At 42.7% G+C, this 26,485-nt stretch overlaps 2 long non-coding RNA genes across 13 annotated transcripts in view; one reads left to right on the plus strand and one right to left on the minus strand.

Moving 5' to 3' along the window:
- Nucleotides 1–2,902: 2,902 nt before the first annotated feature.
- Nucleotides 2,903–26,485, plus strand: part of LOC308195680 — a 56,129-nt gene continuing 32,546 nt past the window's right edge. The window contains exon 1 of the long non-coding RNA XR_013951729.1: nt 2,903–3,208. This is a non-coding gene — a long non-coding RNA (uncharacterized lncRNA). The remainder of the gene's footprint in view (nt 3,209–26,485) is intronic.
- LOC308195677 overlaps nt 8,330–26,485 on the minus strand; it is a 72,985-nt gene continuing 54,829 nt past the window's right edge. For 11 of the 12 annotated variants that reach the window (XR_013951715.1, XR_013951716.1, XR_013951717.1 and 8 more), the window contains 2 exons: nt 16,604–16,679; nt 8,330–12,356 (listed from right to left, as the gene is read on the minus strand). This is a non-coding gene — a long non-coding RNA (uncharacterized lncRNA). The remainder of the gene's footprint in view (nt 12,357–16,603; nt 16,680–26,485) is intronic. The other variant, XR_013951725.1, reaches the window with a different exon arrangement.

Genomic DNA, 26,485 nt, shown 5'->3' on the forward strand with positions numbered 1-26,485 from the left:
AGCCTGGCTGGAAGGATGGGGTTAGAAGTGAGACAGGAATGTGGATCTGGGCATAACCTGTTTTGACAGGAAATGCTATTCAGAATGCTATGCCATCCACAAGACATACTGTCTTGGCAGACAAGTCTTGTATGTCAGGAAAATGTTTCAAATTTTACTTTTTTTTTTCCCATTACCAAAATTTTCCCCTTACCAAAATACTGAGTGCCTGTCAGCCAGGTGTGAGAAAGCAGGAGGTGGGCCATGGGGAAGAAGAAGTTGGGGAGTAGAAAAGAGAAAAAGCAAGAGAATTCATTTAGAAGAAACATTCAAAGCCAAGTGATGCCCACAATATTGCCTTTAAACCCTGTGCACGCAACTGATGAGAAAAACGGCAGTGATGTTATCCAACCTAAACAGGACAAAAATATCACAAATATTTCTTTTGCAGCTTTTTTAAAGAAAATATTTGCTGAGATGGAAACAGCCACAAAATGCACTGCTTTGAAGCCGCTGATAATGGCAGAGCATTTCCTCTCTGTAAATGGCTGCCTACATCCTTAAGAGAAGGTAGTACCAGAGCTTCTCCAAGTTTAAATGTTGGATTAAAGAAGGAACTACTACTGTCTGCACTACTGACAGTAGCAGATTTGAGCAAAAATATGTTCAAGAGGTTGCAGTGGTGATAAAGTCAGCTTGTAAAAGTGTCAGGGAGCCATAAAAGAGCAGCAACTTGGTTTATAGATAAGGTCACAGCACTGGCAACATTCAGTGCTTAGTCACTTAAATTATCAGGAGGACTTTTGTGATCTAGTGACTGTAAAACGGGGAAGAGTTAGGGAAAAAATTGCAAGAAAGTGCAGCCACTTGTAGGGCTGACAAGCAGTTGGTTGAGCGAGTCCAGAAAATCTGTTTGTGTGTGACACCATGGTGCTTGTTGATCAGATTGTTTAAAGGTAAAAAGCTTTTAAAGAGCATGTCCGTATTTATAATCCAATGAATACCTCACCACTTAGTTTTTGCAGTAAACACAGTGTACAAACACATGTTAAACGTCCCCAAGGCAGCCACACAGAGAAGATGAGCAGTTTGGTCTTGAGAAGAGAAAACCAAAAGCTCCAGCCCAAGATCACTCTTTGGGCATGGGATTTAAAGTATTTCAGAAAGTTTAGAAACCTAAAGGCATATGAAAGCAAAAAACATCCTTATTATGTAGGATCGGTCCTAAATCTAAATATCTCATGTTTTATGAAAATCAGATAAAAGCCAGGTTTTGCATTTGGCAAATGTACTGCTCAAGGCCTGGACAACATGGCACCCTGTAGTGCCAGTGCGTGCCCGAGGAACACCCACAGGAAAATACGGCCATTAAAAGAAAAAATAATGTAGTTGTAGACCTGCAGTGAGAAGGAATCATTGTAGGAAGATTGTGGATGGACTGTCTAAGTTGGAAGAAAAGTAATAAATCTAAAGGGAGTTAAGAGCCAATCTACAAATATCCCAAATACTGTAGACAGTAGACATCTGTAGACATCTTTCTCTATTATTAGTAGTAGTATTATGCATTTTAATGACCTGCCTAAACCTCCAGATCTGAATATGCCACAAATCAGTAGCTGCAAAAATGCATAGAAGGGTCTCTTTTGTTCTAAAATTGAACTTTCCTAGTTCTGAGTCTAGTATATATGACTTTTTGTTACCATAGTCTGTCAAAGGTCAGGACACCATTCTTGCAGGTACTAAAGAAGCTGCTAAGAACAGTATTACTGCAGAGGTGTTAGCATCTTTCCCCCTGAAATCCCAACCAAGCCAACTTCCTAGGCATGAGGCAGCAGAGGGAGAATAAATGCATTGCCTGCTTAACCTGTGCCAGTGCTGATGTCTTGCCACTGTTTCCAAAATGAAGGGAAGATTTAATTTTAATTCTGGCTTTGGATCTGGCTTCGGCTCCCTCTCTGTGACAGGCTTGCTGTGTAAAACCAGACATTTCTCATCTATTCTCTGTATCGTGCTTCATGTGTTGTGCTTTTCTATTTGTTAAATGAATATGGTGCATCTTGTCTTTGAAGGCCTTGCCTAAGTTTTTAGTAGGGAACGAGCTGTGAGTACAATGATAATGGGTGTTTAAAGAATTGTATTTGTACTATCTCTTCCAAATGAAGAAGAATTAGAAGAAGGCTTCCAGTGAGAGTTGGTCTGTGAGGCTCAGCGTCCCTGGTGTTGGTGAGACCAGCAGTGGCAGTGCTTCAGTGCTGTTTCACACAGCCTCTCTGATGTATACCTTTTTCTGTATCGATCCTTCTCTGAGGAAGCAAAAACAAAGCTTCGTCATGAAGGTGACTGTGCATGTAGGGGGGTGATTTCAGCATGCCGCCTGCTGGTTCAGTGATGTGGGTGCACCTAGAAAAGTCATGTTTGCGGCTGTGGTTGGTGACATTATCAGATTTCCTAGTGCAAATACCTTTGAGTGGAGCAAGCCTTCGCTTTTCTTCCTAGGATCACTTAATGAGTCATTATTTACTTCAGTCTCACAGCAACATGAGACTTGATTTCTGGGAAAAAAATCTAAATGTGCCAAGGTTGTTGCTGAACGGGAGCGGCATGTTTCCTGTAACTAAGTTTCAGCTCATCACTTGGGAAGTTTCCAGATATAACTTTTGTTGTGAATTTTTTCGTGTTCTCCCATACATTCCTCAGGGCCTCCTTTTAAATAAGGTCTTACTGGGTCATGAGCTTAGGAAGCCATTTCTGGTTGGAAAAGGGGAATCCATTAGCAACACGGGGAAAAATGCCATAAAGTTTAGGATGTAAAGTTGGGAACAACTAGTGTTTGGTTATGACAGCACAATTTTCAGATGATCAGCTGTATGAAGAGGAACAAGGTGCACTCCAAGACTGCAGTGCTGGGTTTGTGTTTCACTACAACCCTTGAAGCCAAGTAGTTTCAAGGGGCTGAGTTTCCACTGATGGTGCCTGGGTAGTGCTGGGGGAAGAAACTTGCTTGTTTACCTTAAACTCCACTGGTCTGTTGTTCCCACACAGTGTTTTTCTTTAAAGCCACATAACAAAAGCAAATATGCTAAGCAAGTTTATGGAGTGTCTTCTGACTTAAAGTGGGACAGACTGTATTGTGCCCAGCCTAGCCCTGGAGAGATCGAACAAATGATTGTGTTCATAGCCAAACCATGCGCCAGATGAAAAGGAGATGCATCTATCTTCCTGCTGCTGGGTAAGAGCAATTTCTAATCTCCAGTCAGTTGGGAAGTTGTTCAAGTTGTTCAGAAAACGTCCTTGCAAGCATGCAGGCTGTAGGAGAAAGAGGTGAAGGAGGAAATGATATGCTTCTCTGGATTATCCCAGACAGTTTGCTACAGTGGTTTAGGAAGAAGTAGAGAAGGGTTTTTGACACTGTGACAGTATGTGAAGTCTGCCTCCTGTCCCCTTCTCGGCTGTGGGATCAGTAGAAGCCATGTTGGTACAAACCAGCTCTTAATTTCTGCGTGACTGCAGCACCAGGCCCCGGTCTGTTATAAATAGGTGCTGACTTCAGCAAAGCTACACTGGTCTGTGCCAGTTGGGGATTTGGTCCAAGATGGCAGGCTGAAATGTTGATAGGAAGTCTCTCTCAATTTTATATTCAAAGGTTCTTAAATCTGACAGCTCTGAATCTGTGTTTGTTCTGCCTCTCTATTTTCCCCCCATCTCTCCTACTTCCCTTGTACGTTTTGTTTCTCAGCTTTGGAATTGCATCAGATTAAATCAAAGGGGATTTTTTTTTTTGTTCCCAACTTGTTTTCCTTTTGAATGTCAATTCCAGTGGAAATACAAGAAGCTTTGGCTCAGCTCCTGAGGCATGAACTGACAGTAGCCTGTTCCTAGGATGTCTTTCCTCTTAAACAAAATATGTAATAGATACCTTGCAGGACAAGGATACGAGAAAGTTGTTGCAGATTTCTTTAAAATAGATCTAGGCAAGCAGTTGGTCATCTTACATGTGGGTCGCCCCAGTTCTCTGACTGCTCACTCGCAGCCTCAGCTCTATTAGCTGCACAAAGCATTGCATAAATAATATAGAACAGGAATCACTCATTGCAAAGTGAGACAGCTAAATTTTGCAAACTGGAAAAGGGAAGGAAAAAGGGGAATTCTGATTCTTGACACGCTTAAAGGGATGCTTCTTAGATGAAGACTTGACTACAGTTTGAGTGTCACCATGAAATCTTGACTGTTTGCCCAAATCCCATTATCACTCAGGAAGTTCATGATGAGTAGATTTAAGCTCTAATCATGCAAAGCATAGGAAAGTATGTGAGAATACCCACCTTTTATGGCATGGCATTTGTTGGCAGTATCAGCTTGGTTGTAGCAGGCGAGATTAAAGGATTAGGAAGCAAGCCAGATACCAAACTGCTGCTGCTAAAGTTGTAATTTGCCAGTATATTGATTACAGTGGATTTTAAGCCTTCAGCAGAGCATCCTGTATCCTTATTTCTATGCTAGCTTGTAACTGTATATCTTTAATAAAATGGAGACCATGTTTCATAAGAAATGTGAGGTCTCCTATTGCTGATATGTAACCTGTTAGTTTGGTCCACTTCTGTAGCTGTCTGTGAATCCATTTTTTTTCCATAATGTTTTCTGTGGGAGGGAAAACCAGACTTGTGTTACTATGAGCAGAGAAACCTGTGCTGAAGTCTATTCTTTCTCATAGTGGGGCAAGAACAAACTTCCTGGTCTCCTTTTCTTAGGATACTGGAAGTGCACTGCCTGCCTGTGATCCCAATTCTTTTCTGGATGAAGATGACTTTCCAGACAAGCCCTAACACTTGTACTCTAAATCCCTAGGTGATTTCCTTTTTTTCTCTGAAATTCAGACTATTAGAAAATCTGAAATTTAGACTATTCAGACTAAATTAAGATTCTACTTCAACAACAGAGGAATTCCACGTTTTTAAAAATTAAGTGGGAATATGAGGAGTCGAACGTTAAGCTCTTGCATAGCCTTACTACAAAAAAGTAAAGGCTTGGTTGGAAAACTTTCTGCAGGGCTCTATGAAAGATGTTTTGTGCGTTGTTGTTTTAGTTTGTTGTTGTTGTTGTTGTTGTTTTTTAAGAGCACCAAGGGAGCAAGCTGATAGGAAACACTTCTGACCTACTGAGGTAGCACAAAGGTAAACTGAAGCGTGATCCAGGCAAAGGGGAAATTCAGGGAAATTGCTCCATCAAGTGTTGAAAGGTAAAACTGGCACTGCAGCTAAGGAAGACTTTAAAATGTTCCTTAGGCCAGGAGCAAAGTGCTCTACAAGCATCTCATACAGGTGAAACATGCAAAATCCCTACTGGTCTTCCTAGGGACAGATTTCACTCAGCACTGTGTAATGTTTTATGGATGGCCTTCATTTTAATTTGATGTTCACTCCCTTCAAAACTAAAAACCAAGTGAAAACCAAGTGGAGTGGCAAGTTCAAGGCTCATCTTTTTCTTGTCCAACAGTTCTAATAAAAGCAAATATTTTGTGTGCTTGCAGATCTTGTTCAACATAAATTAGGGATTTACATGCTTTCCTTTGAAATTGCACAATAAAGGTTTTAAGATTTGTAGGGAGAGAAGAATAAGCAGTCATTTCACTTTGAATATTAGAGTATTCTCTTAAATCTTGACAGATTTAAGGCTGGTCTACATGTGTGAATGTCCCTGAAATAATTTATAGCCTTAGATATTGCAGACTTTGCATTCTTCTGTCATGGAAATCAGAGCCAGTGTTTCACTTATTCATTTGGCTTATTTGCATTGCTCACCTCTTAGGAAAAGTTCAGCATCCATGTATAACCCTTAGCTTTTATCAAAATGAGTTGACTCTCAAGTAGCTAATTAAATCCAGTGAAATGTTTTTTTCTTTGAAAGCTTTTGGCTTCTAGGGTTTTGTGCTGAGAAACTATACTATGTTTTGTTTTTAAGAAAATAAAGCATTTGGTAAAAAAAAAAAAAAAAACGCTGGAAATGTCAACTAGGAAATGTTCAGGAATAACTTAAAATTATGACCTGATTTTTCTGAAAAAAAAAAAAAAAAAAAAACACAACGAAAAACAAACACAAAAAAAACCCAAACTGCTATGAGTAAAGAGCTCTTCTAATTTTTTAATGTCATAAATAAAATTTCTTCAGAATATTGTCATTGTTTAGCTTTAAAAGCTATTGCTGATAGAGATTTTTAGCTGTGTGACAGATAGTATGTAATTTTTTTCCTACTGTTTTTGCTTGAAGTCATTCAATATTTGCCTGCTTCTGCCCGCTTCCCAGTGGCTGCCCAGGACTTCACAGAATCACAGAATCGTCTAGGTTGGAAGAGACCTCCAAGATCACCCAGTCCAACCCCTGACCTAACACTAACAAGTCCTCCACTAAACCTTATCACTAAAGCTCTACATCTAAACGTCTTTTAAAGACCTCCAGGGATGGTGACTCAACCACTTCCCTGGGCAGCCCATTCCAATGCCTAACAACCCCTTCAGTAAAGAAGTTTTTCCTAATATCCAACCTAAACCTCCCCTGGTGCAACTTTAGCCCATTCCCCCTCGTCCTGTCACCAGGCACGTGGGAGAATAGACCAACCCCCACCTCGCTACAGCCTCCTTTAAGGTACCTATAGAGAGCGATGAGGTCTCCCCTGAGCCTCCTCTTCTCCAGGCTGAACAACCCCAGCTCCCTCAGCCGCTCCTCGTAAGCCTTGTTCTCCAGACCCCTCACCAGCTTCGTTGCCCTTCTCTGGACTCTCTCGAGCACCTCCATGTCCTTCTTGTAGCGAGGGGCCCAAAACTGAACACAGCACTCGAGGTGCGGCCTCACCAGAGCCGAGTACAGGGGCACAATCACTTCCCTAGACCTGCTGGCCGCGCTGCTTCTTATACAGGCCAGGATGCTGTTGGCCTTCTTGGCCACCTGAGCACACTGCTGGCTCAGATTCAGCTGACTATCAACCAATACCTCCCAGATCTTGTACCTTCAGGAACCCTGAAACTTTGTACTGTTGTATTGCCTCTGTCCCCATGTGCTGAATGAGGTTGGTGGAGTGTACAAATCCTAAATTCTTTTGTCAGCCTCAGAAGCAGGTGCTGAATGCTCATGCTGCTGGCTGTCCAGGCAGAGGCTGGAACTGAGCAACCTTCTGGCCTTACCCTGTAGCTTTATCTCATGGGGTAACGACAGAACTCAGGGAAATGGGCAGCAGGGTGGCAAAGTCCTTAATTCTGAGCTAGATTTGGAATATTTAATTAAAAAATAATAATAATAATCCAGAGCTTTTTAATTGCCTTAGAGGGATATAGCTTGGGATTCATCCTGCCTAACACTAGACAATATGTATCTAAGCTAGCTTGTAATCAGAGAGAAGAGGCACTTTTTGCGTGTGATTGCAATGGCGAAGGTTAGTCACTTGCCTGTTTGCAGGGGGCCTGATCCGTGCTGAACAAAAAGTGGGTGCACATGCCTCCCTCCGGTGTGTCGGTCCGATGCTGTAAGTAAGTGTGCAGCTGCTGCATAGGCACTCCTGGCCCCCTGAGCAGCTCGCTGAGGGCAGCAGGCACAGCCCAGGGTGTGCTCCCCTCCCTGCTCCTGCACCCAGTTTGTATGTACGGGCAAGCAATTTATTCTACAAATCGAGCTTTCATGAAAATATTTCCGAATGCCTTCTTTTGTCATAAACGTGTTAAGTCACTGCTTGCAGCAGCCCAGTCTGAGAGGCACTGTGCCTACCTGTCCATTTACCAGCGCCTATGGAGTTGCCTGAGTTTTGAGCCGGTGTGTGACTGGTCAGTATACAGATAAAGCAACCAAAACCCCTACTTCTTGGGGGCTGGAACTAGATGATCTTTAAGGTCCCTTCCAGCCCAAGCCATTCTATGGTTCTTTCAGCAAAGAGCATGGAGGGTGAGTTACCTGCTTAGGACCTCTTGCCTTCAGCAAGGTGGTGCAAAAGCGGGTGTTGGGATGGCTTCAGGTGCCCCTCCCTGAGTTGGAGGGAGATTTTTTCTTTTTAATAGTGAATTTTTTAGTAGTGAATTTCTCAGCACTGCTGAGAGCAGTAATTGCTGGGGGACCTGTCTGCTAAGAGTAAAGAAAAGGAGGCTGAGTCAGCAGAGTGATACTGTTTTTGGTCTAAAATCCTGAAACCCCCCCCTCCACTACTGTGTAGAGTAACAGGTGTAACCACAGGCTTTCCCCGCTGCCACCCCCGGCCCAAACTAATTTAGGTTTCTAAGCCTGTGGAATGAATACAACATGATGGAGCCAAAATTTATGGAAAAATATCCATGCTAATACAGACTGTAAAATAAATGCAAACGAAGGCTCAAGTAAAACAGCTTTTATTCACATAAAAAAATAAACCTGTTCGCTCTGATAATCAATTAAAATATTATACAATCAGGCGATCACAGATGTAGAAGCTTATCCTCCTTAAAGTCATTATAAATCACATCCTTTCCTAAATCTCTCTATTCCCTCTTATTGCTTATATTATAATCCCTGCCTGGGTATCATTTTCATTGCTAAACATACTGTTTGCCAGTCGGTTTATTAAGGTTTGTCTTGATAGTGCCAAAACAAATGCTCTTTTTCAAAGATAAAAGGAAGCCTAATATTAAAATAATAATTTCACTTATTTGCTAGCAGAGTCTAATTATTGTAGAAATTGGCACATGAAGTCTCTGAGGTGATGTGGCATTAATACATCAACAGGAGCCTGCTTTGAAGTTGACCTTGGTGGTGCTGGGCGTACCAGGTCTTCTGGGACATAACATGGGGAAGGAAACCATTTTTTTTTTTTCTTTTTTTGAGGGGGTGGGGGAAGGTGTAGGGGGACAGGAAGGACAATAACACTGTTCTTAGAGACTGCCTTGCCTTTGCCTTATAAAGATACTGAATGCCACTTACCCCAATACCTTTACAGGCTCCGCTGAACTGTAAGATGCAGCTCTGGGTGTTCCTAACACTGTAAGCTTCTTGATCCTCGGTTGTGTCATTACAAAGCTGATACCTCTCTGCTAAAATACAACTTAAAATAAAAAGACATCCTGGGACTGTTGGTACGAAGCCCCTGCAAATGTTTTTCACTACTCCACTTCTGAGAGCTGGGGCTTGAAAAAGCTTTCTACACCAGCAGTGATAGGAATGCATAGGATAACAAGCTAACTTTAAGAATAGCAAAGTAGCTTTAAAGGACATGGGACAACTAAACAAAAGGTGAAACTGCTGGTTATGTGTGGGAGCTGCTGTTTGGTGACATTGGGTTTGCAGCCATCCTGTCAATAAAGCTGAGCAATGTCAGAGTAACTCCAGAGTGCTGCGAGTGCAGCTGAGCTTGAAGAGCAGTGTTGGATGCCCTGAGGAGTGCCCTGAGTTAGGGACACAAAAGCAGACCCTTATAGACCCTTATGCTGGGCCTGAAACTATTACCAGTCAACTTGAAGCCTGGAGGAAGCATGAGTACAACACTAACATGGTGCTGGTTTATATAGAAGAGGTATTATGAATGAGAAGCAAACCTACTAAACAGTTTTCCAAAACCAGGCTTGAGAACAGATGAGATGTAAATTAAACCTGTTTATTTTTCCTAGGGTTTCATTGGTTCAGACAAACCCAGCAGCAAGGAAAGCTGCCAAGGGCTGTGCTAGTGCTGGTGTTCAGTAGCAGGAGCACCGAGAGACAGAAGCTGCTAACCATTGGCAAGGGTTTTAAACCCCGAACAGTCAATGCCACTTCACTTGTGTTAATTTAGTTCTGCTGATTTCAGTGTCGATCCTTTGAATTTGTCAAGAATAGACTTTTTTCTTAGGGTTTGTCAGTGGGGAGCTACTATCTAGCTGAGGGAAGTGAGTCTTTAATTTAGACACTATTTATTTTAGGCATTATTTATCTATGGCTTAAGATGCAACATAGGGCTTTGTCAGATTTTAATGATTTTTTTTTGTTGTTATGGAATTTGGAGGAGAGCATGGGATCCTGGGACAGCAGTTCCAGTGCCCCAAGGCTTTGAAACTATCACCCACAAGAGGTGGGACACGTGGTAACTTCAGTGCAGGGGGCTAAAGTCCCTTGCCTGTTTGAAGCCTGATTTCATTAAAGTTGTTGCATTGAAATCTAGTTTAAAGAAACATGTTTGTTGTGCAGTGTAAACCCTCTTTGAGATTTGCTTTGTTTACTGAGAAATAATTAGTGTGGAATTATATTTTAGTGACTGCTGTTTAGTTGAGCCTGGACCAGGTTTCTTCTGAGTTATTGGTTGTTAGTTTCTGGCAGTCCTCTTTGTAAATCCTTGGGATTATTCAATTTCTGACCTTCTAGTGTAATTTATTCCTTTGTCAAAGCTGATGGGCCTCCAACCTCTCCTTGCTATAACTCCGCCTGAGGTAATAAGTGAGCTATAAAAGTTCAGCTGCTTCAGAACTGGGATGAGTTGGCTGAAAATTTCCACCTAAAGACATGTTTCAAGTTTGTCTGTATTTAGCCACAATTCCTGCTGCCTAAGTATCTTGGTGTCCTGTTCGTTCTAATGGCAACTATTGGACGTTGACACTGAAAGCTGTCCTTAAGCTTCAGTGTGGGTAACTTCAAGCCCACAATGTGATAAACCTAGCCTTGGATGTATTTAGACCATTAAAAAGAGATGAACGTGAGCTACCAGTTCTCTTCTTGAATGTGCTAACAGTCTGCTTGTTGAGTTTATTTTCAATGGCTCCAGGAATTCAACTTAATTTTTAGCATTCCCTTGACCAGAGAAGGCAATGTGTTTGCATTAGATTTTAAAATGTATTTAGACTTGAATAATTTCGCATATATGTTGTTAAGTATTCTGCTTTCAAATTTCTTTGCTGTAGAGGGGGAGGAGGACAGCTATTGATAATTTTTCTGAGATGGTTTTGGCAGAGAGGAGCCAGCCTGGTGACAGGCCCTGCATGCTCAACTTTGAAAATACTGCTCCGATCCTTTCCTGGCATGCATGCTCTGGCCAGAAAGATATTTTGACATTTTTAATGTGATATGAAAGCATATGGATATCCTCCTGTGAAATACAATGAACTTACGTGTTTTATGTCACTCTGCTTTGAGACAGCTGGAACCGAAGACGGGCTGTAACTATAAACACCATTAGTCCTTTTTCTTTCCATCTGTGTGGATCACAGCCCCCCTTCCTCCTGTGCTTTCAGACCTGTAAGGTCTACCTGCCCCACCTGCAAGTGACAGGGCATGGAAAGGTGCCAGGCAAACTGGGGCAGCTAGGCTTTCATGTCTAAGGTTGCATTAATATTTTCTGGCTGTGCAAGTGTTAAACGAACACTCACACCATAAGATCCTTGTGAAAAGGTTGTGAGAGAGCCTTCAGGTTATTATTGAGAAAAGCAGGGTGGGTGGGAAGAAAGACCTTGTTGCTGTCATTTGCTTCATGAAGCTCAAAAAAAATCTAGGGGCTTTATTAGGCCAGATTGTTGCTGTCTGGTCCTAACAGGAGCTTAACCTTTAATAATTCACTTTTGTTGGCCAAAGACAAATTTCGGTGTCGAGGAGATGTGGTGTGATGGGTTTCTTTTGCCTTTTAAAATATGGTGCAGTGGTAACAGGAGCATCTCTGGGGCAGCGAGGAGGGGGAGATGTGCCCTTGGGAGGCTCTGGATCAGCAGGGCACAGCCACGCAACGAGGACCATGGAGAGGAGGGGGTAGCCAGTGGGGTGGGGGGGTTGCATGGGGAGGGCACATGCGGGGCGGTGGAGTGGTTTCCTGGGCTTCCATTGTGTAGTGGCAGCAAAGGCTGTCACCTTGCTCTGGGCACCACACCCAACGCAAGCATTGTGGAAGGAGTGTGCCAGCCTTGACAGCAACTGGCAAGAGGCTGCTGTGACCATCCTCCCTGGGCTTTGGGAGCTGGAGGAGGGCGTCTGGCACGTGCGTGCTGCCGCTGGGTGAGTCCCCAGCCCGCCGGCTACCAGAGAGCGCTTGCACGAGGGCAGCCCCAAAAAGCCTTTTGCAGCCCTTAGTGCTGTCCCCTGTGCTGCAAGCTGCCTGCAAGGAGCATATCGACATCTCTGCGATGTGCTCGGATTTCAAAGGCGGTCCTCCGAACCAGCTGCATGTGAAGAAATTGAGCAAATTTTTTTAATTTTTTTTTTGAAGATACCATGCCAAGCCTTTTGAAATGAAAGCTGGGGCAGGCCTAGTGGAGATTAATGTAGGAAAAATGCTGCTGGCTTGATAAGCCACAGATGTCTGTGAGATTTGCTGAGGCTGTTGACAGCTCGTGACGGTTTGCAGCTTGCGACGTCCCCCTGTCCTTGACCCATGCTGCTGGTGTGGGGCGGTGGTTGGGTGAAGGGTTGGAGGCAACCTGCAAGATGAATAAAGTTTTAGGCCTGGTCTAGACCCGTACTGTTGTTACAGGGGCATCTTGCACCTCTTTAGGCAGAAGGAGTAGTACTTCTAGCAAAATAACATTGCTACAGGCAACCCGGATTATAAGTGTAATGGCAAGATCTAGGCTGGTGAAATTCTGTGAAAGCATGGGATGGTGATGTAAACATAACTCATTGCAGTGCTTTTTAAGCAACATTTATTTTTTTAAGAGAAGACCTTCATTAAGTCCTATCAGTTAGTACCAGCAAGTTTAACAACCCAGCAGCGACTCATACGACTCTTCCCCTCTTTAAGAGCATCCTCTCATTGCACTGCTACTGTTGCTCTGCAGTGTGACAAAGTCCCCCTGCCGCCCATTAGGAGATAAGGTTCACGAAAATATCTCAAGCTTCCATCAGGAAAAGCAAAATTACTTTTCTACATGAGTCTCGAAACATGGAAATTAAATTGCTTTGCTCTTCTACCGGTTCACGTTTGTATTACTTTATTTTTAGGGAGATGCTATTAGATAGACTAACTTTGAATCAAGCTCTGTTTTCACAATATCAATGTCTTCACTGATTCTTGGAGATCACGTACACGTGAAGTTATCCCTTACATATTGTCAGTGACCTTTCCTGCAGAAATCCCGTGGGTATCATCCTCTGCTTGGATTAATGTTCTTTCAAGCCTGCAGTCCTGAATGCTCTGATATCATATGTTCAGGTCTATTTTAGACAAACAAGGAATTTAATTAAATTTGCTGTTTTAATTTTGAAGCTTTCTTCCATCACCTTGAAATACCATTATACGTGCTGGTGTTCACGTGCACCTTCTTGGTCCCAGTACTTTCAACATCTGGATAACATTAGAATTGGAATAACCCCCAGTGCCCAACAGGTCTCAGACAAATACAGAAAACACCTTATCCAAAATGTTTTGAACCAAAACAGTCTTTGCATCTTTCACCAGAATGGCAAATTTCCCTATTAAATTGTGATAAGCATTAGGTAAGGAAAGATATTCACATAATCTTGAAATGGATTTAGTGATTTAAAAGCAGGTTTCTCTTTAATATGAATCTCTACACGTGTTTGTAAATTAATTGGAAAAAATAGAAGCCTTTCTTGTAATTCTTACTGTGCAGTCATTTTTCCCTATCAGCAGCCTTTGTCGCATACCCAGGGTGGTTCAGTTGGCTGCGTCTAATCAACATATTTGGAGGCAACTGATTTTTAGCATGCATTCTTATTGGGAAAATGTCTGTGTTGGTACCATATGCAAGTTTAATGGGTAGTTGAACAAGCATTTCCATGAATACTGTGCTGGGGTAGCAGGACAAAAATATCCCCTCATTTGGGGAGGAAATGGTAATGGGTTTGTGCCTCGATCTCTCTAGACAAGATTTCTCTTATGTGGCTCATCTGTGGTGCCAAACCTGCAGTTGGGATTTCAACATAGTTTGTACTCTTCTTAAGTGAATCTGTAGGGTAAGACAAAGAGTGGTTTAATAAGGCTGTAATAAAGAGCGTGCTTAAAGAGTTTTGAGTAATGTATGTACTGGCGTAGTTTTCGACAGACAGCTGTGCTGTAGCTGAGCTATGACTTCCGAGTGGCTCCTAGTGCCTTGCATCTCATGCTCTTAGTGGTTTTATGTTGTTCAAATCCATTACTTGTGGGAAGGAATGGGGCTGTAGTATGAAAATGTCCTAAAGAAGTGGGCATCTGAGTAAAATTCCTTGTGAAGCTTTCTTTGTGGAAATAATAAAACGAAAACCAGAACTTGCTGTATAAAATGACAAAAATGGCAGCGCTACATAAAACCCCTGCAGGACTGTTTTTAAAAAGAATAAGGGAAAAGTGTAACTTATGCCTAGATAATTAGTGGTGGTTTACCGCTGAAATGTACACCACTTGGAGGAATAGTCACTGGAGCCTTTCACACCTGCACAGGGTATGAAATTCCAAACAATTAAAACAATTAATATTTCTTTCTGAACAGAAGATGTCTGTTGTGTTTTAGCAAAAAGCATATTGCAGGAGTGAAAGCAAATGTGGTAAAGCAGAACGTGCGATAATGGAAAATGTACTGTCAGATTTTCTGACACATCTTTTCATTCCAGAAATTAAATATTGAGTAAGTTTGTGAGTGAGTGGCATTTGCAAGGCTGAATTTATCATAATAATCCTTGTAAAAGGCTTTTGCTTTCAAAGAATGGTAACGGGGAGCTGTGGTTTTGCTTGTTAAAAAAAAAAAAAAAAAAAGTTTGGTCTTCTGGTTGAAAACTGAAAATAAGTAGCATGGGGTTAAAAGTCATCTTAAAAATGGATAGCTTGTCTGTATTTCTACTTATGTTCTAGCTGAAAGAAAGCATATAAGAGGGGATTCCATTCGTGTTTTTATATTAAATATATAGTTCACTTTGTCCTGTCCTTGCTGTGTAGGTGTTCCCTCTGATTATCCAAAGGGGAAAAAATGCTCTGTGTTGGTCACTTCAGTTTTACACTTTCATATTTAATGGATGTCGTTAAATTCTGTGTTAAAGGAAAACCAAGACCAACCAACCAAAGGAAAAAAGTTTATATGTACCTTGAGAAAGGGAGAAGGTAAAAAGAAGGTTCTTTTAGTTGACAACTCCAAATATCTTTCCTGAGTATTTGTGGGAATCTATAGAAACGATTCCTTTAGAAGAAAAGAGATAAATTGTTTGACAAAAAACATTTGACTTAGTGCGTGTTTTCATGGTCAACTTTGTACAGAAATGGTGAAAAAGCATTCAAGAAAAGGAAAACTGAAATCCTCCTTTGCAGTTCTTGTGCAAAGCAGCCAGAGCCCCCAGGCTCTGCAGGCACTTGGAGCCATCCCTCTCCTGGTTCCCTATTTTTGGATGTCTGGAGAAGGTCAGTGGGAAACATAACCCGTGGTTCCTAAGGCAAAAGCAGCCTGGATTATCATTCACGAGAAACTAAAGATGGATTGCTAGTAGAGAGCAAATAAGTACTGCTAATAGTATTTCCTAGATGAACAAGCAGCTTAAATTTCGGTTGTTCAAAATTAGTTGCTGAATTAGAAAAATGTTCAGGTCAAGTTTTTTCCTTGGCCAATCACTCATTGCTGCTATCTATCTTTTGATACCTATTTATTGCTGCTGAGAAAATATTTCAGGAACCTATCTGGACAAAGCCTTCTAATATTTATATTAAGAGCACAATTATTTATCAAATTAAGAGGAATACATCTTATCTATTCAGAATTGTATATTTTGTTTTAATGTGCAATTTCCACACTTGTTCAAGAAGCCTAGGATTGAGTGTAATCAATACTTTGTGTGTTTTATTAGAAATTGCTATTGAAAGCAAAAAGTGCAGCAGCTCACGGGTTGTTTGGAAATCCCTTGTTTTCCTGGCAGTTGTCTCGTGTTGAGGCTCCTGGGCTCAGGGAATGATTGCGCTTGTTGTGGCAGGTACCCTTGTCCCCAGCCCATCCCTGACCAGGAATTCTGGCTTTGTCCCTCTCATGCCTATTGGTGACTGTGACTCTCTTAAGGAAAGTGCTTGCCTCCTCCGAGAAAAGCTGGATTTGTGTTGTCTTGTAAAAATCTTTTAAACATTAACTAAAATAATCACATCTTAAAGTAAACATAAAAGTTGTGTTTTAAAATTTTCATCCTTCATAAGGGGAGAAAGCACCAATTTCATTGTTCAGCAAATAGCAAAAGTTGATTTATATCTTCTTTTGACCCAGTCAAGCAGCAGAGGAGCAGCTGAAAATGTGACCAATAAAAGTTAAAATAAAGAGGAGGAAATGCTATATTACAGAAGCAAAGGGATATTATTAGCTCCTGCACTCTGCTAGGGAAGATCCAGGGAATGCGAGAAGCTCGTTAGGAGGCTGAGGAAGTTTCCCGGAGCCTCCCATACCCCTCTCCCACAGGCTGGCTCTCAGGGCTGGCATTCCCACCAGGCTCTGCTGTGTTGAAGCAGCTTGGAGGATGAAAACTGAACTTTCTGTGTGCTGTGTTTATCAAATTGGGCAGGAGGTGAGTGTCTGTTTGATGGCATGTGGCTAAGTACAAGACCTGCTGGACAGGCCTTGAAGATTGCACAGGATTGCTCTGCTCAGAGGATGCCACCCTGATAATGTGGAAAATCAGGGTTTCTGTCCTGTAACTGCTCCAGACACAGCTTAGTCTGACAGTGTGACCTCCCCCACCTCCTCTTTTTTGACCGCTTGTTTCCTACCTCAAGCCATCAGCCCCATGAGCTCAGTAGGCTGGCAGCAAGCATGAGATGTTGCAGTGCACTCAAATTCAAGTTCCTGCAAGGAGTGACAAGGCAAGAAAAATTACACTAGTGGTGTTAAAAACAAAAACAACAAAAAAAACCAAAAACACTCTTGCCCCAGCTTCATTAAAACAAAATGAAGCTCTTCATACAGAAAGCTACAGGGTGAAGAAATAGAATTTGAACCCTGGAAAACTGGCATGTGAGACTGTACGAAACCATGTCTGGCTCGGGATCACTTTTGTGACTGTTCTCTGCACATCTTCCCGATTCAATTCCTCTTTCTAAGAGAGCTGAACACTGCACAGTGTGCTACATGAGATATCATTGATGCTTGCATAGCAGCATGATTACTTCCCCATGCCTGCTTGAGTACGCCTTCTGTGATAGTCTGCTATATGCTGATAGCTATCACAGGATCAGCTCAGGCACACAACAGCTTCTCAATTGTTAGCAGCTTGTAATGAGCTATCAAATTGTAAAGAAAAACCCTTTCAATTAGTCTCATACATATAACATAGCATTTAATGTTATGTTATGGTCATAATCTTTTCCATGTTTTTCTGAAGTTTTGGCAAATTCCTTACATACAGGGGCCACTCAGTTTCCTTTGTGTTACTCTTCAGCTTAATTAATTGGAGTATTTAGTTTTTGTGTCTCAAGATAACGAACTAAAACACTTAGAGAAACTGTCTTGTGGCTTTTCTTTACAATTTCTGCTAGCAACTAGGTATTGCACTCCTCAGGAATACTTATTTCCATTTTGTCTTGGCTCAACCTCTCATGCAATGTACAATGCAGTTTCTCTGCTAATCTTTAATCTTCTGAGTAACATTTCTCCAGTGTTACTATTTCAGATGGTTCATTAATGTCCAGTCATGAGAGATCTACTACATCAACCTTCTTTGATATTTTTTCTAGAAGAAAAAGTAATTTAATTGGGCACACGCGATACTTGTTAAGTTTGTTTAGGATATAAACTCGCTTTCCATTTTCCTCAAGTTTTTCATTCTTTCCTTTCCTTCAAGATTTCTTTTCAAGTAGTAATTACCTAAATGTAACTGTTTGGAGTAATTTCTCTGATTGCTATTTTTAAATATTGGCACTATGTTCTTGGTCTCTGGTCAGCTGGAGTCATCCGCAACTTGACAGCTTCTTCTTTCTTTTGTTTCTGCTTCTGCCAGCCTCGATATATTTAATCCTCTGAGTTTTGCTGCCATCTTAGTTGTGATCATCCCATATACTCATTGTTATCTATATCAACCTGTTTCATCTTGAAAACTCACATCAAATTCTCGTTTAAAGCTGTACCTAGATCATCCTCAATCCGTGTCCTATCTGTATTGTATGGCACCCCCCCCCCCCCTTTTTTTTTTGCTCCCTCCCTCCCTGGGTTCTCTTATTTTTACATAGTAGTCTTGCTGCTGTTTTTTCCAAGATAATTTTCAAATTTGCAGAATGGCATTTGTTCAAACTGTATGCAAAATGGACCACTTTTTCTTACAGACAATATGATATTTCTCATGGACCTTAGAAACTTTTTCAAAATCTGTTTTACACTTCTTAAAATCAATTGTATGTCATCTTAGTGAGACGTTTTTATTTAAAAATAAAATCTAAAAAAGAAAAGCAACAGCTCCCATACTGCAGATTGAAAATTAGTTTGTCCTAAGCAAGTGAGATGGTTTTGGCAGCAATCTCACTAAACAGGGATTTTCCAATCTTGGCTGCTAACATGAGATTCCTTGTTTAGGATCACATTGCTTGTAGATTACAGAATTGGCCACAGAATAGACACACTACTCAAATGACAGATTTGTCCAACCTGTGCCGTGTTACAGGAAACGGGGCCATGTTTTGTAAACCAGAGCTAATATTTTCCATCTGTAACCAAGTACAAGACTGATGAAGGACATAAAGAATATTCTGCAATGGAGAACCACTGCAGAAAGAAATCTTGAGCCTTAAATTGCATTTCATTTTTGTTTATTTCTCTCATTATTTGTAGTGTCCTGAAAATTAATATAATTATTTTCTAGTATAGTACATCTTAAACAGTCCAAAGCAGCTATAATCAGATTCACCAGAGAGACTTTCAAAGTTCTTCTGTGCTTTAAGACAAAACATTTCCATTTAGTAGCTGACTTTGTAACATTCCCATGAAAAATGCATTGCGTATGTTATTGGGTGGAATGTCAAGAATGGATCATTTTGGAGGCTTTCTGCCTCCCTCCTTTCTAGAGGACTGAACAGGCTCTACCAAATTTTATTTTATTATTTTTTTTCTGGTATACCCAAACAGATATGTTATGAGAAAACCAAGACTCACTTCTCCCACTTCTCCCCTATCCCAGCAATCCCCCTGAACATGACAAATCTAGACATGAAGCACAAGGTATCAGGCACAAAGAGCTTCTGATTTCTCATTAGAAGCATGAGCAAAATTCAGTCTTCAATGCATCATCCACTTCCACTAATGCCTTAGTACTTGGGGATAGTCAGCTTTGGGTAACTGTTAATGGATATTTTGCTGATAGTAGTGCTAAACAGCCCTACTGAAGTACTGATTCCTCTTCAGGGGCGTGTGTGGTGGGGTGGGGGGAGCTCTCCTAAACAATTCAAGGTACCAACCTCTGATAAACAACTCGAGGTATCGACCTCAGAGCTACTCGGTAGTCAGTGAACAGAAATAAAAATCAATCTGTTCCTGAAACAGGTATCTCCAGTAGGTTGGATGATGTGTTGCGGACCCCAGAAATGAATTAATGGTAGTTGGATGTCCTTGTGTCTGTGGATGGGTGTTGGGTTGCATGCCATCTACCGGTGGTTGTTCCCTTTGACCAAAAAGTTAATGGTGACAATGCGCTTCAAAGATTTTCCTGGCTTCTCCTGCCTAAAGGAGAGCTGCCTGCAAAATAGTGCTGCATTTTCAAAACTCGTTTTGAGAGAAGGGAGGCTCTGGCCATGGTGGCAGTGGGGTAGTCCCCTATGAAGAGCTCATCACATGCGCACCAAGTGTGTGCAGACAGGAGTTCAAATCTGCAAGACTGGAACTGTATTTTGGAAGATAAGATCAGGAAGTCTTGGTGTGTAAGTGTGAGCAGAGCAAGGGAGACTGAGTGTGAAAAAACATAACAGACCACAGTGGATCACAGCAGCGTGCACAAGGGGAAATGTTTGCCAGGCTGTGTCTTCCAGGGAGCTGGGGCAGTGGACCTAGCAAGTGATGCTGGTGTGTGCTCAACAGGTGGCCCTAAAAACTTCAGACTTAAGTGAGGGGATTTCTGAAAAGGCAGAATTTGGCTCTAAGTATTTCTCCTAGGCTGTGGTGCCTGCAGCACTCGTGGGGCTGTGTTTTAACTGTGGTGTGAAAATGCTCTGCAAACAAAGTAAGTCGTCCTCTGCTCAGTTGTATCTGATAGCAAATGACTGGGTAAAGCCCATGAGTGGCATGTGTTATTCCACCACCAGCTGTAAAATGTTGGTTAGTAATAATATATTTCTGATAGGGAGAGACAACTTTTTAATTTCTTGGTGCTTATAACACAGCTATTTTCAAGTAAAGTTTAGTATCAAACAAAATGTTTTTCTAATACTGAGTGAAAAACTTCTCCAGGAGCAAACAGCTTGCAGTGACACTGTAGTCTGCTGAAGACAGGCTGTGTAAGGGGACTATTGGTACCCCACTGTAAGGTAACAGTGTCAGGGATGGCTACTTCAAAGAAGCTGTCACCCTATCTCAAGCAGTCAGTGTATAAAAAGAGTGGTGGAAACAATTGGAGATCAATCTTTTTTAAAAGAGAAAGAACTCCTTGCTGGTTGGCATGACAGGGGTGCGTGTTTAGGAGTAGGCATACTCCAAGTTCCTACTTTTACCAAAACTGAAATCTAGGGCTGCTGCCTCTAATCAGCTCCTGCCCATTGCATCTTCCCCTTTCATCCGTGTGCTCCACTTGCACCTCGTGCTTTCAGCAGTGGAACGTGTAGAGGAATGTTTGTTCGGATATTTTAGCATCCTCTCAAGGATGTTAAATTAGTAGGATTGCAAGTATGCAAATTTACTGTGGTAAGCTACTTTGGTGTGCTGCTAGATACAGGTATGGTTGTATCAATCATGCCATCCCCATCCATTGCACATAAGATGAAATAGTTTCAGGGCTGCGCTGGGCTGAGGGCTCATTTCTGCCTGTGCTCTACAACATATCTAGGATGAGTAACAAATTTGTTGTCGGTGTCTTCCTGGTACAGGAGGTACAGTCAGGACAAAAGTTTGCGGTTGTCTTCCTCTAAGTTGTAAGGTATTTTTTCCCAAAAGTACTTCCCTTCATTTAATAGCTGTTATCAAATGTAACTCACTATTCTCCTATGAATGTTTGTCTCACATTTTCCTGGAGAAATGTGTATTATACACTGAATATGGAGGTGTTTATAAATTTAGTGAAAATTTGGGTTTTGGAGTAGCACTGGAGTTAGATTAGGGCTGGAGAAAGATTTTTAGCAATTTCAATGTTAAGCCTCTTCTCTGAATGTCGCCAGCTGAAATACAAGGATGGAGATAAACCTGCAGCAATCTGTTTTCCTGCTTCTCTGTTCTCTGTATTAGCCCTTGGCATCCTGCTCCAAACACCCTGGCAACACAGAGCTGGGTCAGCTTCCACTGAAGCAAGGACAAACCTTCCCAAATGCAGGACCCTTAGGTTTGGAATAAGTTGTGTGGTTCAGAGATTTCGTGTTGACCAAAAAAATAAAAAATAAAAAATTGCAGGTTAATGATACTCTCTCCATCGCAGTGTGCTGAACCCCATGAAGGCACCTCTTCCCGCCGTTTCCAGCACTCTGCTGGAGCAACACAAATTACTGATTATCTGGCGTTCTCCGCCCTTCTGTTTTGTTTACTTAACCCTGGTGCTCTTCTTTACCATAGTGTTCCCCAAACTTCTCCAAGTAACAGAAAAAATACAGAGAAGTTATTGGGTAGTCTTGTTCTCTTTCTGGATGAGACTTGATGAAATAGAGTAGCAATTCTGGCAAAATGTGATCTTCGACACCAAAACATGTCCTAGTGCCAAAATCCGACTCAAATGCTGGTGATCTGATCCCAGTCTGATGAAAAATGAAAAGCAAACAGGACTGCCCTCCAGCCTCACTTTTCTCTTTTGGAAAACAGCTCAGAAATGCTGAAGGCTCTCCAGCCCCTCTCTTTAGCAACCCTCATACATATTCTAGCCTTGGACATATTTGCATTTGTTGCAGTTTGTCCCAAGAGCTCAGCCAAGGCAGGGATTCAGCTTTACTAATCCCAGGCAGCTTCCTGCAAGATTAAGTATCGGGAAAAGAAATATGTTCTCTTATAGCAAAACTAAACTTCTAACCCTTAGCCTTATGCCAGAACCAGCGCTGCCACTCGCTCCAGTTTTGGTGATGGAAGGGAAGGCAGATGCTCCGGCTGCCTTCAGCCTCCTTCCCATCCAACCCAGAGCCTGTGAATTAGCGATAACTCAGGCCTCAGTTTTCCAGCCCTAAACTGAGCTCTCACCTGTGTCATATTCATCAGAGTCGCTCTGAAACCATCCTAATATGGAGAAAGGCATTGGCTTCACACTCTGAGTTTACTGCATGGTAAAAGGTATATTGCCATGCCTCAAGCAATGGGGGATCCCTCACCTCAGCCCTCACTTTATGCTGAACCCATTGCTAGCTCTCTGACCCCCAAATGAAGTCACACGTGGCATCAGCCTGCTGTCTCAGTAAATGGTGAATTGGTGGCAGCTTGGTTTCCCATGTCTCTCTTTTGTGTGTGCCTCCTCTGGCGCGAATGCCAACCCAGCATCCCATAGCACGTGCACAAGTCCTAAGTAGGGTTTTGGCTGCACTGAGCTTGGTCTGTTGCACGGGCAAAAAATGATCTCGAAAACAAAGCCTGCCTCCAGCCAAGACACTCTGGTGCTAGCTGCCTCACTCAGATTTTTTTCTCTGTATTTTCACCCAGTAAGAGTGAAAAAACTTGTTCTAAGATAAATGTTGAGTTTGCTTTAGATTAGGGTTTAAGAGAAGAGACATTCTTTGGCCAAGAGGTAGATGTATTGTGTATTTGGTAATACTAATTCTTCCGCGGTGAATGCTGATATTGTAAAATAATACCTTCTTCACCTTATAAAGCAATAGTCATTGATACTTGGTATTGTTTTCGTTAAGGTTAAGTCTGGGGTTTGGGCTTTGCTTAGGTCTGATTTGAGAAATAAAGAAGCCTCATTATTTACAGTTGATGTTGGTCATGGGGAGAAGGGATGGTAGCTAGGACACCATTTTCCACACGTTTAGTGAGGAGGAATTGAGAGCAGCTTTTGGTGGTTGCTGTTTGGGGATGAAATTTGGTTTGGAAATGCAGAGCTTATTTCCCCCAAATAAAGGGACACGTGACAAAGCTAATCCTTCTGAAACAAGAGCTGGCGTCAGCATCGCTAAATGCCTTCTTGCTGTTTCAAAACAGCTGAGGGACAATCGGCTGTCTCTGTCTGCTGGGCTGGGGCTTGCTCAGGGTGGTTGAGGTGAAAGCCAGTCGTGAGTCTGCTGCCTCAGCCCTGCTTTGGTCAGGGAGTTGAAGAGCAGACATCAACTGCTATGTGTGTGGGCCGCCCCTCTTGTCTGTAGGCTGCCGTTGATTTTAGATTAGTTGAGAGAAAAGGTTGTTTCACAAAAACAGAGGCAGTTGAGCCTACATAACTAGCTTGTCTCTTAATATGTGCAGCAACAAGCTAAAGGCTAGCCTTCGCAGAGGGACGTGCTTCTGTTGAGCATTTGCCAGAAATACCTGTGATGATTGCGACTAGGTCTGGCATTAAGACGGGGGCTAGGACTGAGGAATGGAGAGGATTGTTTTGAGCTTTTTCATGGGGGTGCTACTGTTTATGGTTGTATTTACAATCCCATGTTATTAGCCATAGCCCTAACACTAATTCTATTTGTAAGAACCCACTCCACTTTGAAGCACGGCTAAGTTTTAGTCTTCCTAAACTGAATTAAACACTTTGATAGTACTGAGGCATTAAAACCAGGGGTGCACCCTTGAACACCCTTGAACCCGGTGTCAGTGGGAGCACTCTATATGGAGGAGTCAAGTTCATTGCTGGAGTCTCCAAGAGACTGGATGAGGGACAGAGCTAGGAAGGCTGATGCCTTGTCATTACTTTACAGTGAGGTAGAGCTTGACAGAGCACTGGGAAGTCTTGAGTTGGGCAAGACTTCTAAATGAAATTTAGTCTTCAATTAACATTAGCATGGGATTAACATTGTAGTTCAGAAAACCAGAGACAAAGCAGGATCACATCAGCACCTTGTGGCTAGCACCTCGCTTAGGAAACCAGAGGTTTAAGAACCAAACCACTCGCTGGGTCGTGCGAGCCCCGGAGAAGAGAGGTTGACAGTTTAACTAAAATATATTTTTTTGTTAGTTTGCCTTCTGAGTGAGTGGGATCTAACTACCAGGCTAGCACTATTGGGGTGGGAGGATTAGTTTCAGGATGCAAGAAAGCAGAACCTGAACTGTAAATTCATATCCTGATACTTGACATTTTGGGGAGGTAAGGTAGGAGTTAATGCACGTAGAGGGCATGTATTTGTGATTGCCTCAGTGTTGTTAGTGGACCCTGCATTGCATCTGTGGCAAGGGCAAAATCTGGTGAAATTAGCAGGTAGGAATTCTTGTCCTTACCAAGGCTAGTACTGGTAAGAGGTAAAATGTTTATGGATGGAGCTGAGATGTCATGACAGTGTCATGACAGAGCCTAAAGTTGTCATGTCTGACTTTGGGTCAGACTTGTGGGTTAGGTTTATTGCCGGCCTTGCAGCTCCAAATACCAGGACTCCACCTGGTCCGGATAACTGGTTTCCTACTTCTGATTCAAGAGGGAGTTACTGAAGGATAGGTGCAGCAACAGCTACCGATGCTGGTCAGGAGTGGGACTGCAGACTTGCTTCTGCCCTTTGCCCTGCCTTTCAGGATCAGGCAAAGGCTGGGTCTCAGTGTGTGGCTGTCTAGTGACTCTCTCTGGAGCACTGGTTACAGGTGGGATTAGCACGGGATTAAGTAAAAACGTGGGGCCAGAAGGAATTAAACACCTTATTTGTTCATAGTTCCCATTGTTTCCCATTTTGGGAAATTTACTTTTGAGTCTATGTCCACTCCACTCAGAAGTTCCTTTTGTGGGTGATACATGAATCCCTGAGAACAGCTCTGACCCCTTACATTTCTTTTCAATGGCAAAATGTTATTTATAGTAGGGAGTTTGACTGAGGCCGTGGAATTATTGGCTGTATGTTTCATAAAGCAAGCCAAATGGGGAACAAAAATAATTCGGATTCAAGTTCCTCTAAGCCCAAGCTCTGCTACTATTCATGGGATCCATTAAAAAAAATAATTAATTAACACCTTTCAGATCTGCTCCATTCTTCCTTTGTCTTGCAGAATTTGGACTTTTAGTCTAATTTAACCAAGGAAAAATAAGAATTTGGTGTAGTGGGAATCCAGAACCTTCCACCCCCAGGAAACTTCAGATGTAAATGCCTCGTAAGGCAGCAAGGCGAAGGATGCTGCCCGTGTCAGCAGATGAGGAGGAGGATGGCGTACAGGCGGTGAGATTGCTGTCACTCAGACACTGCCAGGAAGGGCTGCTTGAAGTGAAAGGTGACTGCGATGTTAGAGTTTGGGAAAAGCCTTTTGCAGAGCATTCCCCGTGCTGAGGAGTGACCTGGGGTGCCCTGGAGACGCAGCTGGGTGCCAGGTCGGAGTCAGGTGCGGACACGCGGCGAGGGGCTGGCTCATGCTTGGCCTCAGCACTTCCCTTTTCCACTTGCACAGCATGTCTGTGGGCCCCGTGCTGGCAGGTTCGTGGCTGGCCTCCCTCGGTCAGCCACGAGATCCTGAGGCCAGGGAAGTGGTGGAAAGGTGGTTAGGAAAGTCATAGAATCACAGAATATCCCGAGTTGGAAGGCACCCATAAGGATCATCGACTCCAACTCCTGGCACCGCACAGGTCTACCCAAAATTTTAGACCATGTGACTAAGAGCACAGTCCAATCTCTTCTTAAATTCAGGCAGGCTTGGTGCAGTGACTACTTCCCTGGGGAGCCTGTTCCAGTGTGCAACCACCCTCTCAGTGAAGAACCTCTTCCTGATGTCCAGCCTAAACTTCCCCTGCCTCAGCTTAACAAGTCATAGCCAGACAGGTCTGTAAGTGGCTGGGAAGACACGAGGGAAGAATGGGGAAAAGGAGTTAGAAATATTATTGCCTTTGCCAGGCTGAACGTGCCTTAACATCACAGGAAGCTTTGACGTGGTTTTGCCAGGAGGGAGGTCTGCAGTGAGAAGGGAGGGAAGGAAAGCTGGAAGGGATCGTGCTGAACATGGATGAGATTTTACTGTCACAAATGCTCATTTGGGCCTGTTGGTGTTTTGTGCCGAAGTCTCACTGCGCATCTGTCCCTATTTTGATGGCCTGTTTTCTGCTGGGTGTTTTCCCTGTGCTTCTTCAGCTGTAATGGAGCAGCAGTCTGATATTCATCTGTCTCCTCTCCCCATCAGCGCTGATGATAGCCCTTTAGGAAGGTGTGAGTTAAACACCCTGCAGTGGCTCGTGGAGGAGCTAAACCTTGGGTTTGATACCTCGTTACTTGGGTAGCAAGCTGGTATCACTCACCTCCAGGGCTGGGCATGAGCTTTCAGGCAGCTTTGGCAGGGACCGAGCTCAGGACCGTTCCCGCACGTGGGAATGAGCTCAGCCCTGCGCCTTTGGGTGCTGGAGGGTTCCCGGGTCTGTGACTATTCCCCACCCACCCTCTGCC

Source organism: Anser brachyrhynchus (genome assembly GCF_964034855.1).
Source record: "Anser brachyrhynchus genome assembly, chromosome: 5".
In the NCBI taxonomy this organism is placed as follows: Eukaryota; Metazoa; Chordata; class Aves; order Anseriformes; family Anatidae; genus Anser; species Anser brachyrhynchus.